Raw genomic sequence first — 13659 nt, forward strand, 5'->3', positions numbered from 1 at the left:
TGGACTATTTTGGCCTTTTATTTAATAGATAAATTTGGCCCCAATTCATGAATGATGTGGCTTTTTTATTGGTCAACTAATAATTAATTAAGATAATTAATTTTCCCCTGAAATTCCAACCTACCCAAACCTAATAACCTAAAAAAAAACCATCAGTCACGCTCTTTTCTGGTGAAATATTGTCATAATTGTATATTAAAAATATCAATCAACTTTTTCATCCTTGTTTTGTCTGTTTTGGTGATTATTTTGTTTCCTTCTTCATTCATGTTGGTTTATATTCATTTTCTTCTCATTTCATTTTGTGTTGTTCTCTAGTCTAAATCTCCATTTTACATTCATGCTCAGACACATAATGAAATACGTGGTTGAATAAGACTATAGGTGTAATTTGTAAAAATTATTGTCTATTGATTCCTTTAGTTATTCACCAACTATGGCATATCTTTTGTGGCATATGGGTTTCGAGAACATGTTAATACAGAGAACCCATTATGAGTTGTAGAAGAAATTGTCTTTATACTAGAATTTGGAATATGTGTGGCGACAGAGTTGGGATGCTAAATAAAGAACTTATATTTTCTCCATATGATTCCATTTTGTTCCTATGATGTTCCACATACTTGAGGACCCGAGCTTCCAATTTGTTGTCAGTTTGATTTTGCTCGATTGTACGGTTTTATTTATGAATGATGTCCCTGTGGAGAAGATCCTATGGATACCACCCAAGAAATATGAAGGAAACAACACTTAAACTATTAGATCAATGCAGAAAAATTGACACTATATAGAACAAATACAATGTTTTAATTATGACAACGTTTCTCCCAAAAAGAGTGTGACTAATGGTTTTTTAGGTTATTAGGTTTGGGTGAGTTGGAATTTTAGGGGGAAGTTAATTGTTTTAATTAATTATTAGTTGGCCATTAAAAAAAGCCACGTCATTCATGAATTGGGGATAAATTATTCTGTTAAATAAAAGGGCCAAATAGCTTTAATAGGTAGACTGAAAGAACTTTTTAGGCCTAATAGGTATATGGAGGGCAATTTTGCACTATTCCAATAGTTGAATGGAATTTTAGGCCCTTTCCATTATTTATAAACTGTTGGTTATATATTCATATTTATTATTTTGAGTTGGCCGATGCCCTACCTATACATAGTGATTTTATACTGATACTACCTGTGCTCGTCTTTTTGTTGAGTACAAGCATATTCCAGATCCTTCAATGAGAACTCATCTTTTGTAAGCGAGTATTCTGACATAAGGGTGAGATCCATATTCTGGGTGTCCACGAATCCTCACACTTATTGCTCTTGTCCATTTGTTTCAGACACATACATTTTCATTATTATAGTTTTTCTGGTTTATACCCATAGTTTAACATGATTACATATTTTGGTACAACAACTTTCAGTTTCTGGGGGGTATTTTAGACATTTGATTTCTATATTTTTTATTGTTAGAACAATTTTAAATATTTAGTTGTTGATAGAATTTCTCTTTTTTATTTAAAAATTGTTATGTATTGGAATTGAATATTTGGGGTTAGTGGTTCTCCCACCAGAGGGATAGTCTGGGTGTCCCTTGCAACAGGGTTTTGTGACAAATATAGTGTTAGAATTTTTGAAGTAGAGAATTCTCTATAATAACATCAATAAAATCATGATTGTTAGCCCTTGAACCCTTCTACAATAATGGGTATTTATAGGAAGAATTGGGGTCGATTTTGGAGGAAAATCACTCGAGGTTTTTGGGGATTACACAAGATTTTTTGAATTTAGAATTTGGAATGGATTTGAAATACATGGTTTTTGTTTGAATTTATACAAATTGGAGGTATGAAAATAAAATCATATTGGATATTTGAATGAATTGCAAAATTATTGACGAACAAAGTACTATTTGCCTCATAGGTACAAAAGTTTATGACTTGGTACAAATTGCAGATGAATCTCAACAAAGTAATGAGAATGAAAGTGGATTGTACCATTGTGGTATATCTTGAAAAATTCTAGATCTTCTAAAAGAGGATGACATATCAATTGTATAAGTTAGAAGACAGAGTAAGTTCTTGGATGGAATTGTTTAGATTTGGGATATTGTTTGGTGTAGGAGTTGTCATTTGATTTTTGTTGTTGCTGTGTTTCTTCATTATTGGTTTTTGTTTTCTGTTAAGATAACAAAGAGGAAGAGAGAATGAAGGAGCAGTGCATGGTTTGTGAGCGCGAAGTGCATGATTTAGGATTATTTTCTGTGAAGATAGAAAAGAGGACAAAAGAATGAAGGAGGAGTGCATGGTTGGTGAGGGTGAGGCGCGTCATTTAGGATAGATGTAGCCTTTTTCTTAGATAAAATGAGGGTACCTGTGAATCTATAAGATGGTATATGTGTGGACATGTAATATGAGAGGAGAATTTTTGAAATATTGGGCCGAGTAAAGATTTTAAAGTTGGGTGTGGAGATTAGGATTTGGATAACAGAGATGGCCTGGTGGTTTAATTTGCAAAGGAATTAATCGGAGAAATCTAATATAACAAAGGTAGTTGGAATTGAATACGAATTAAATTCCTAATTAATTGATTAAATTCAATTTTAACAATTCAGAAACAATCATTTTAAAGTATCCTTTTAAAATCAAAAGACTCATTGCATAGTTAAGTCTTTGATTTTGAATAAATCTTAGGAAAAGTAAAAACAATTTCTTAATTTTAACATAATTTTTGTTCAAACTAATTTTCAAATATTTTAAAAGTAAAATCTAAACAATTCTATACAATTTTATACACACACACACACACACTTAAAAGTGAAAAAGTTAGCCTCAAATTAAGTTTGAAAGTACCTTAACTTTATAAAAAATGATTCCAAAATTGTTTAAAATAGTAGACGCTCAAAATTAATTCAAAGTGTAGAGGGCAAGAATTGGGTGTCGACAATTGTCCTTCCTTTTGGGTAGGGTTGATGCAAGATATCCTGGAGACATGGAATTAACGAATCCAAATTTGTCCAATCCCTAATTCATCTCCTAAAAGTAGTTGAATTTTGCATGAATTTCAAAGAGTTATGGCCAGACCGAATATCAGGTTTAAATAAATCTCACGTTGCATGAGAATTTAGGCCAATTGTAGTTCAAAATGCTGAATTTTATATATTACTTTTAAAGAATTCAAAAGCTATATCGATTTTGGATTGTGGAGAGATTAGGAATCTGGGGAATAAGAGAATTATAAGAATTCTTGGAATGTAGTTAAGTTTTCAACATCTAGTCTGCCTACATATCCTATGACTTAAGGAAGAATGCTGCTTGCATTTTGAGTCAATTGTGGAAAGGTAGTCTTATATGCTAAGACACCTTTGTTTCAGGATGAGTGACAAATACACCAAGTCATAAAAAAGAGGTTTGAAATTATTTGAAGTGTGAATATGGGCCCCCTTACACCCATAAATAAGGGCTACAAGGACATAATTTCCAAAACTCTAAAAATAATGAAATTACTCATATATTTTTTTTATAGAGGTGTGGCTTGATGGAGGCAAAATTTAATTCTCAGATCGCATCTAAAGAGTTTGATATATCTTTTTCAGACTATGTCCTTATTCACAGCAAAGAAAAATTTTCACATTGTGCTGCATTCTTTCTAGTGTAGTCCACACCAATGGTTTTTATTTGAGAACTTCATCCTCTTGGGTGGTATCGACAAAATCTACAACAATATTTTTACTAGTTAAATAACTCTACATGGAGAGATAGTATAGACATGCCAATACTTACAAATGTCAGATAGGATGACCCTTGTGGTGGTTGAATAATCCCACAAAAATGAAATATGATGTCACTTCATAGCCATCTACAATAGTCTCTTCAATATTTCGATATCCTTGGTATAGGCCAGACTAATGAATATTCTTCAATGATTAAAATTCTCTAATCTCACATATGTTCTTAGGTAATATTGCATTGTTAGGATCCAAAAATCTAGATTATGATAGCACCTACTATAACCCACCAATAGATAAGTCGAAGCCTATAGCCTGAAATGACAAATAACAAGTTAATACAAAGAAAAAGAAAATGATAAAGCATTTAGGAAAAATATGGAAATAAATATAAGTGATGGGGCCCATACTTAAACACATAGTGAGTGAAGGAACCGAAGTACATAAAATAACCTCCAAGACCTAGTATCGATTAGTACAAGAGCTACTAGATACAATGTGTAATAGGTGGATACAAAAATATAGGTTGACTATAAATATACTAAATAATGACTATTCAAAAGTAAAGGGAGATGGAATAACTTAGATCACCAAGATCTCACCCCAAATATCTAATCAAACAACTCGGTAACTCATACCAGGATTCGCATTAGGCAAAAAAATGCAGAAGTATATTATGAGTAACAAATCATATATTACTCAGTAGGCATCTGAGGATGACTAGGATTAGATAATATTAAATACGATAAAGTGAAAATATAAACTAAGTCTAGAATATAATAAACAAGGCATATCTAGAATATCAAAAAAATATAAGTAAGTATGCTACGAAAAATTATATGATAGTAATCTAAGTATAACCTAACCAAGCCCTATAAGCTCAGAAGTCACAAACCAAAAATAATATAACCCAATAGGCCCCATAAGCACGATAGGTACAAATAACAAATATTACTAGCTACAAGTTATGCTAGTGGATGGGTGATTTGAGGTGGATTTATGCATCTCAGTGTTATTATCCTGGCTTAATTAGCCTTGTTTTGAGGACTACTTATGTGCTTAATGTGTTAATAATTATATGATTGAGTATATTAGTGTTAAACTAATTAGTCATAAGGTTTAAAGTTAAATTTAATCAATCCTAGAGTCAAACAATAAGTTAAAGATCAAAAAGGGCAAACCTACTTCTTAGCTTAAGTTTCTAGTTCGCTATCCTTGACATCATGTTGTTTTGAGCACTAACCCATGGATTTTGATGATATAGGATGCTTGGTGAGTTGATTATGATGATATATGGATAATACATAAGCTGTAAATCAAGTGAAAACAACACTACAAGGTTTGGTATGGAAGGACAAGTGCATGAACAAGTTTAGAAGTCAAATTGAGGTCGTGAATGCATGGGGCATCATAGACCTTGGTCCATGCTATGCAAGGGGAACCGTAGACATGTATATGGATTAAAATATGACTTTAAAGTTTCTTACAATAATGGAGCCGCATCTCATACCCTAGTCCATGGAATAAGAGGGGTGATGCAGACCTAATCCAAAAGTGGCCAAATTGTCCTCCTATAAATAGGACACTAAAACTTGATGCAAAATACCTTGGACAACTTTGAAACTTGGATAGGGGATGGAAAACACTTAAAAATAGGGTTTTTATTTCTTTATTTTAGTTTATTTATGGATTTTATCTTGTATTCATCTATGGTGATTATCACTATGTCCATGAGTGGCTAAAAGCCCCCTTTCCGGGGTTAAGGCCAAGAACATGATTACTATTGCTTTGAATTGATTAGGTTTTGGTTGATTATCATATTTGGTTGTTTATTTATCCTTGTTATAATTATTTAAAGGATTCATAACCCTTTGAATACATCTATTATCGTCTTTGAAAACTCGACAGAGGGAATAATAGGATAGAAATTGGGGGTAAATAAAGTAGGATTATAAGCTTCTATAGAATGAAGATTGTAATTTTCATCTAGGATAAAAATATACCTACATAACCGATTTGATTTACTAAGGGATGAATTGTAAATGAGTTAATCTTAATTTTCATATCACTGCTCAACGATCTAGTTGTTGGGCTAAGTTAGATATGTGATTAGAGGATCGAGAAAACATGATCATAATATCAACCCTGTGAATCAACAACTAAGATAATTAATCAAACTAATGAAGTTCAATAGATTAGTATGATTATCTGTAGAGCCTTAACCCTGGGCTTCTCCTTATTGATTATCCAAGAAATTTACTTTATTGCATTGTGTACTTTAATTTAAATTTACAACTCAACAAACCCTATTGGTTACTCTCACACAAATTTTAGCTTATCTGTTAACCAAAATTTGGTAGTTGTTAAAAAAGTCCCCGTGGGATCGATACTTGGCTTCTAAAGGGCCATATTACTACTTGGTGAGACCACATACATTTGCGTATGCACTTGTGCACAACAAGTTTTTTGTGTAGTTTCTAGGGACTTGTAATTTGGCAACTACTTTAGTGTTAGTTATAGTTTTTAGATTCGTTTACTGCTTTTCACTTGGTCTTGCTTTTGACTTTGTAGGAAGAAGGTTTATATACTAGTAAGCTGGTAGGGGATAGGGAATTGGTTGAACCAATCCCCGAACGCAAGCAACTCTTGTATTAATTAAGGAGAGAAGAAGTCTTTATCTATCACATTCTTCAAATCCAAGAAGACCAAGATATTCCTACCCTCATGGCTGAAGATCTACCAACCTGCAGGCCTATTCGTGAAGTGGCAATTTCAATTGCGAAAAATTTGACCTCTTCTTTTCAAAAATTGGCTGCTGGAGAAAACTTTGAGATGGAACAGAACATGGTATGACTTTTGATCAGTAGTGTACAATTTATTGGTATTTCACATAAAAATTCACTACCTGCAAAACTTCTTGGAGATCAGTGACACATTTATCTCTTTGAGTGTGTTAATTCACTATGTTACACTGATACTTTTCCTCTTTTTACTATTGGGGGAAGTAAAGAAGTGGTTGAACGCTGATCTGACAAGTTCAATCAAAACTTGGGATGAGTAAGCCCAGAAATTCCTCATTCGATTCCATCAATCTAGAAAGACTGTAAGACCGTGCAGTGAGATTGTGAGCTTTAAATAGAGGACATATAAGAACTTATATCATGCTTGGGAGAGGTTCAAAGCTCTTCTTTGGGATTGTCCACATCATTAGTAGTCTAATGAGGCACTAGCTCACATTTTTGTTGAGGCATTTGATCACAACATGAAAATTTTGCTAGATTCATCTGCATATGGTCAAGCTTTGGAGTTTACATATGATGAGCTATAAATCTTGATGAACCGTATTCTCAAGTAAATCTAGATTGGCATAGTGATACCTTAAGAGGGACAGTAAAAAAAATTGCAGGCATGATTAAAGTCTACAATGTTATAGCCTTGGTAGCTCATCTCTCAGCCATGCAAAATCAGATAATAAACCAACTAAGCAAGTTGAGCTTGAATCAAATAGTGGCTCAAATGAATTTAGTACAGAAGACCAAAGGTTGGTATAAGGTTTTGGCAACAGTGGTCATTCTATAGCTATGTATGCTGCAAATCCTGAGTCAGTGATTTTTGTGGGCAATACTCAAAGGCCGAATTATGGGAACGCCTAAAATCAAAAGTGGTAGACTCAACTACCAATTCAATCATAGAAAACCAACAATAGAAGTTTTAGCAGCAGTGGTAACAAAATATGTAGGCCAAAAAAATAGAGGAAATTCTAAAGAAGATCATGGCCACCCAAGAACAAATGGCTGCTGAACTAAAAATTTAGCAAACACTATAAAAGAATTTGGAATACCAGTGTGGGAAAATGCAATAGGAATAAAATGCCAGGCCTCAAGGTATTTTGCCAAGTGATACTGAATCTCCTAAACAAGTAATGGTAATATATTTGAAGAATGGTCAAGTTCTCAATAAAGAACCTCCAAAGTTAACTAAGGAGGTATATGTGGAGTTGGTTCCTCTATAGGTAGATGACAAAGTTGCTAAAAATTAGAGGAAGTCCGAGTACTCAAAACCAAAAGTTGTTGAACAGGTGAAAGAGAGACCACTACGACCTTTTCCTACAGCGGCTTAGAAAAGAAAAAGAGGATGTATGCTTTAAGAATTTCTTTGATACGTTCAGAGAGCTTTACATTAACCTTCCTCTTTTAGATATTTTGCATGGAATGCCCAACTATGATAAGTACTTAAAGGATATGGTCAATGTAGGATATTGAGATGGTAGCACTCACTGAGAAGTGTAGCTTTATGGTGATGCAGAAGATGCCAAAAAAGCTCAAAGATCCTAGAAGTTTCACTCTCCTTATTAAAATTGGCAATAGTGAGGTGGTCTACAAACTTAGTGATTTGCGGGTAACTATCAATTTGATGCCCCTATCTTTAGTCAACACCTTGGTCTTGGGAAAGACGAGACCAAACTTTGTGATACTCTAATTGGTAGACCGAACCCTAGCCCATCCTGAAGAAATCATAGAGGGTGTTCTCATCAAGGTTGGTAAGTTTATTATTCCTACTAATTTTTATTATTTTAAATTTTCAAGAAGATGAAAGAGTTTAGGACGTCCATTCTTGGTGATGACAGAAGCATTAATAGATGTGAGAGAGGGCACACTCACAATAAGGTTTGATGATGAAGAGGTAGTTTTCAAAGTTTACAAACCACTCAACACACTATCCCACTACAAAGATTTTTCAATGATTACAGTGATTGAAAGGGATAAGTGTGGGGTGGTGGAGTTTATTCCACCAAAGATCTCTTTAGATAACCCAACCTAATGTGATGCAAATTGATGAGCCTAAAAATGCTATAATGGAAAAGATATTGACATTGAGAGTTCACATTCAAGAGTTTAGAAACAAATAAGATGTCCTCCAAGTAGGAGGAAGTGGATGAAGGAAAATGACTAAGTCTAAGATTGGGTCATGCCGCGACACTAAATCAAACACTGCTTAGGAGGAAACCCAAGATAAGGTAGGTTTTATTTTTAGTATTTCTAGTTCTTACTTTGCTAGTTTTTGTTTTTGTTGAGTCACATGTTGATGGGAAGTTTGAGTACCAAAAATCTGAGCTAAATAACATGGCGAGGACTGAGTGTAGGGTCCCCAGATCCTCTTGATGTATTGAGATGCTAATAGCTAGGCCTAGAGGATCAATTAATATTAATATCTCTACTTTTCAGTATACTTTAGGTACAAAGTAGATTTTTAAGTGTGGGGTGGGGAAATTTCTATGTTAACCTATTTTTAGTCTATTTGTATTGCAATGAACCTGTTTTGTCCTTAGTCATCCTTGGAAATTGTTCACCTTAACTAAGATGAATCAATTATGTTGAGGGTGGCTATCATAGGGGTGCATAATGTAAAATAGGCATGAATAAGGGTAATTTTTTTTGTTTTTGGTAAGTGAGATATTCTTGGTAATGCTGTTTATGATTCCATGATGCAAGTGTTTTGGTTGTAAATAGCATGTTGGTTGTGTGCATTATTACTTTTGAGGCTCCTAGGCTCTAGTTTCTAACTCTTGTACTTGTTGGCTTAATGTTGAATTCATGTGATTATTTTGGTAAGAGTTGATATGGATCCTACTTGAGTTGAGCATGTTCCGTGTGTGTGTGGTTGTTTGTGTATTCCTTGTTATACTTGATGTTTAGAAATTTCTTGGTGTTCATGCAAAGAGAAATAAAGTGTGTGGGTTTACGATATGATATAGGCATTTCTTTGATAGCCATGTCCATACCATCTTTTACCTACCTTTGTGCATATTCCTAGTTAACCCCGTTAAGCTTTTAGTTTTTTCTTTGGTAGCCTCATATGTAGCCTGCATCCCCTTCTTTAATTGACCATAATTTGATCCAAATCTCCTAAGCTTTTTAGTGTAAAATAAATTGTGTTAAGGAGTTTGAAATGCAAGTAGGGAAAATGTGAAATTGAAGCCCTAAAGTAATAGCTATTCGTGTTAAAAATTGATATGTATGGTGGTTGGGTGTTGTGTAATGAGAATAATAAAGATTGTTCATATTGAATAATGTGTACACAAAATATTCCCACCATAGTATATGTGAATGAGATTAATAAAATGTGGTAAAACAAAAGATGTGGGTAGATAGAAGTGGTGTAAATGGGTATTTAGAGGTTAACTAAATGAAAAGTGTGATGTATTAAAATGCTTAGGGAAGATAGTCTCTATTATTGATCAAAATAGTTCCTACCCATCCCTTAGCCTTCATTACAACCCTTAAAGACCTACTTGATTCTAATCATTAGCTTTCGAATATTAGTGGAGTACTACACTAAGGGAAATCCTATGGTTCATCTTGTGTAGCTTGTGAATTCTTTGTGAATATGACCGTCATTTAATTCTTATACCCAATTTGTGATAAACTAAATTTATGTGAGTGATTATAGGTAACTCTCTTATTGTGAGGACGTATGTGTGATGATACTTGGGTGATTTATATGATGTCTTTGATTGAGCAATATGCATGATTTTTCTAATTAGGCGAGTCAATTCTTGAGGCTACGATTTTTTGGAGTAATATTCTTGAACTGTCAATTGTGTATGTAATATGCTTAGTGTAAGGACTTGCATACTGTGTAGTCATTGTAGTACCAACTTAAGTGTCATACTTGTAGTAGAAGTGTGGAGCCACCTCAGATTATGATGCTTATAGTAAAGAGTTGTTCGAGGACGAACAAGGCTTTAACTATGGGGTGATGATCTGAGGTGGATTTATTCATCTCAGTGTTATTAGTCGGGCTTATTTATCCTTGTTTTGAGGACTACTTATGTGCTTAATGTGTTAATAATGATATGATTGAGAATATTAGTGTTAAGGTAATTAGTCACAAGATTTAAGGTTAAATTGAATCAAGCCTAGAGTCAAACAATAAGTTAAAGATTAAAAAGGGAAAAACTAGTTCTTAGCTCAAGTTTCTAGTTCGTTGTCCTGGACATTATGTTGTTTTGACCTCTAACCCGTGGTGTTTTATTCTCTAGGGTGCTTTATGAGTTGAGTATGATGATATATGGATGATACACAAGATGTAAATCAAGTGGAAACAATACCACAAGTGTTGGATGGAAGGACAAGTTCATGAAACAAGTTTAGAAGTCAAATTGAGGTCGTGATTGCATGGGGCGTTGCGGACCTTGGTCTATGATACAAAAGGGGTATTGAGGACATGGATATGTCTTACAATTTGAATTTTTAGTGTGTCACTATGGTGGGGACACAATATAGACCCTTGTCCTTGGAATAAGAGGGGTAACACGGACCCTAACCCAAAAGCGACCAAATTTTTCTCCAATAAATAGGACACTTGAACTTGATGCAAAACAACTTGGAAAACATTGAAACTTGGAGAAATGATGGAAAAAACATAAAATAGGGTTTTTATTTCTTTAATTTATCTTATTTATGGATATTATCTTGTATTCATCTATGGTGATTATCACTATGTCCATGTGTGGCTAAAAGCCCCCTTTCTAGGGTTAAGGCCAAGAACATGATTACTATTGCTTTGAATTGACTAGGTTTTGGTTGCTTATCATATTCAATTGTTTATTATCCTTGTTATAACTATTTTAAGGATTCACAACCCTTAGAATACATCCATTGTCTTCTTTATGAACTCGAGAGGGGGAATAAGAGAATAGAACCTAGGGGTAACTAGAGTAGGATTATAAGATTCTATAGAATGAAGATTGTAATTTTCATGTAGGATAGAGATATACCTACTTGACCTATTTGGTTCACTACAGGATGAAATATAAATGCATTTACCTTAGTTCTCATATCCCCGCTCAACGATCAAGTTGTTGGGTTAAGTTAGATAGGTGATTAGAAGCTTGAGAGACCATGATCATAATATCAACCTCATGAATCAATAACCTAGAAAAGTAATCTAACCAATGAAGTTCAATATCTTAGTATGATTGCTCCCAGGGCCTTAGCCCTGGGCTTCTCCTTATTGATTGTCCAAGAAATCTACTTTATTGTATTGTTTACTTTAATTTTAGTTTACAACTCAACAAACCCTATTGGTTCGTTAGCATCAATTTAATTTTAACTGTTTACTAAAACTCGATATTTGTTAAAACAAGTCCCTGTAATATCGATACTTGGATTCTAAAGGGATACTTTACTACTTGTTGAGACCACATACACTTGCTTGTACGCTTGAGCGCAATATTAGGTAGGTGCAAATAAATATCATGTCATGAAATATGAGATGAATTACATATACAATAATATAGTATACTTCTTATCCAATATTTTTGGCTCAGAAAGGAAAGACCCATAGGGGTCTCACCATATTTGTATACCTTTCCCGGACTCAAATGGGGACTTTCATATAATATTCAATAATAAGTACCTTCTATACTGGAACCAAAAGGAATCATAATTATAATAGGTTCCTAGACTCATACTATAATTAACCTTCACATCATTTTCTATATTTCCATATATTTTTGTTGTTTTAGAGCTTCCCTATAGCTGTCCCATGTCATTTAAGACTTGCTAGAGCTGACAGTTTGGTTATCGGGCAGTTTGTTTATTTTGTAGATCCAATTTCCTATTTTAAGTCTTCATTGGTAAGAATTGGCTACTGAAAAAAATTAGCCTAACAACCTCATATTCCAATTCAGACAGTTCCAACAGCTTAGGAATGTTGATTTTAAGCTAGGTGGTCCTTTTATTTGGGTCCCAAGGCTTTCAAATTCATTCCAGGCTAAATGTCACTTGGGTGTGGGATCCACTTTTCATTAAAAAGACCTTGGATGGAAATTTTAAATATTCTATTGAATCCAAAACATAAAATTTGATAAGGTAGCATAGTTTTTTTCTTATGTATACATGATTTCGAATGAATTCTGAGGGGTCGATGGAGACTTGGATACCGAGCAAAAACCAGAGATTAAAGAACTTATATGCCAATTTAGACAGTTCCAACAGCTTTGGAACATCGATTTTAGGCTATGTGGACCTTTGGTTCGTGTCCCAAGGCTTCCAGACTTATTTCAAGCTATTAGCTAAAAATTAAGAAAAATAACACTTGGGTGTGGGATCTACTTTTTGTTGAAAAGACCTCATATAGAAATTTTGACTGTTCCATTGAGTCCATAATGTCAAATTCGACAGGTATCATAGTTTGTTTGTGTATACAGGATTCCAAATGAATCCTGAGGGGTTAGTAAAGACTTGGAAAAATTCCAACTCTTCAGTTGATGTACTTAGCTTGTGCATCCGCTAAACCAACCATTTAGGCACTTTAGCAGAGGCTGCTTTAGCATCCAGCTGGGAACTTTAGCAGCCCGGCATCATCCATTGTGAAGCTTTAGCTTCAAGCTGACTGCTTTTGCACTGGCTTGTCCGCTTTAGCGGCATACCCGTCATTAGCAAGTACCACTTTAGAGGCACCTGGAACTTTATTTCTGACTATTAAAGAGGCCTAGTTCCTACTTTAGCAGCACTTGGGAGCCATTAAATGACCTATTTGCCTAGATTTTCTCCTATTTTCACACAAATTCAAGATAGAAAAACCCTAGAACTTGTGGAAACTTGGCAGAAATATTAATAGGTGATTTTGGGTTATTGTATGCTTGGATTACTTATTTCTTCTTCAAATTCTTGGTAATTTCTCATTAATTCTATGATTAATTTCTCAATTATTTTCCAAAGTCCCTAGACTATTGGTGGGTTGGTTTTAGTACCAATTGATCTTGAAAATTACCCATTCTTAAGGGTAAATGTTCCTTAAGCATAGAGGGAAGTGTTGCCAATTTTGAAAGTGTGATTTCGCAAGAGGGTTCCACGTGAGATTTTTGGTTGATTTTGGACTCAAAGTACAAAATTGCAATATGGTGACCATTATTCTCGTATTGACGAGTA

The sequence above is a fragment of the Capsicum annuum genome, chromosome 12 (genome assembly GCF_002878395.1).
Source record: "Capsicum annuum cultivar UCD-10X-F1 chromosome 12, UCD10Xv1.1, whole genome shotgun sequence".
NCBI classification, from domain to species: domain Eukaryota; kingdom Viridiplantae; phylum Streptophyta; class Magnoliopsida; order Solanales; family Solanaceae; genus Capsicum; species Capsicum annuum.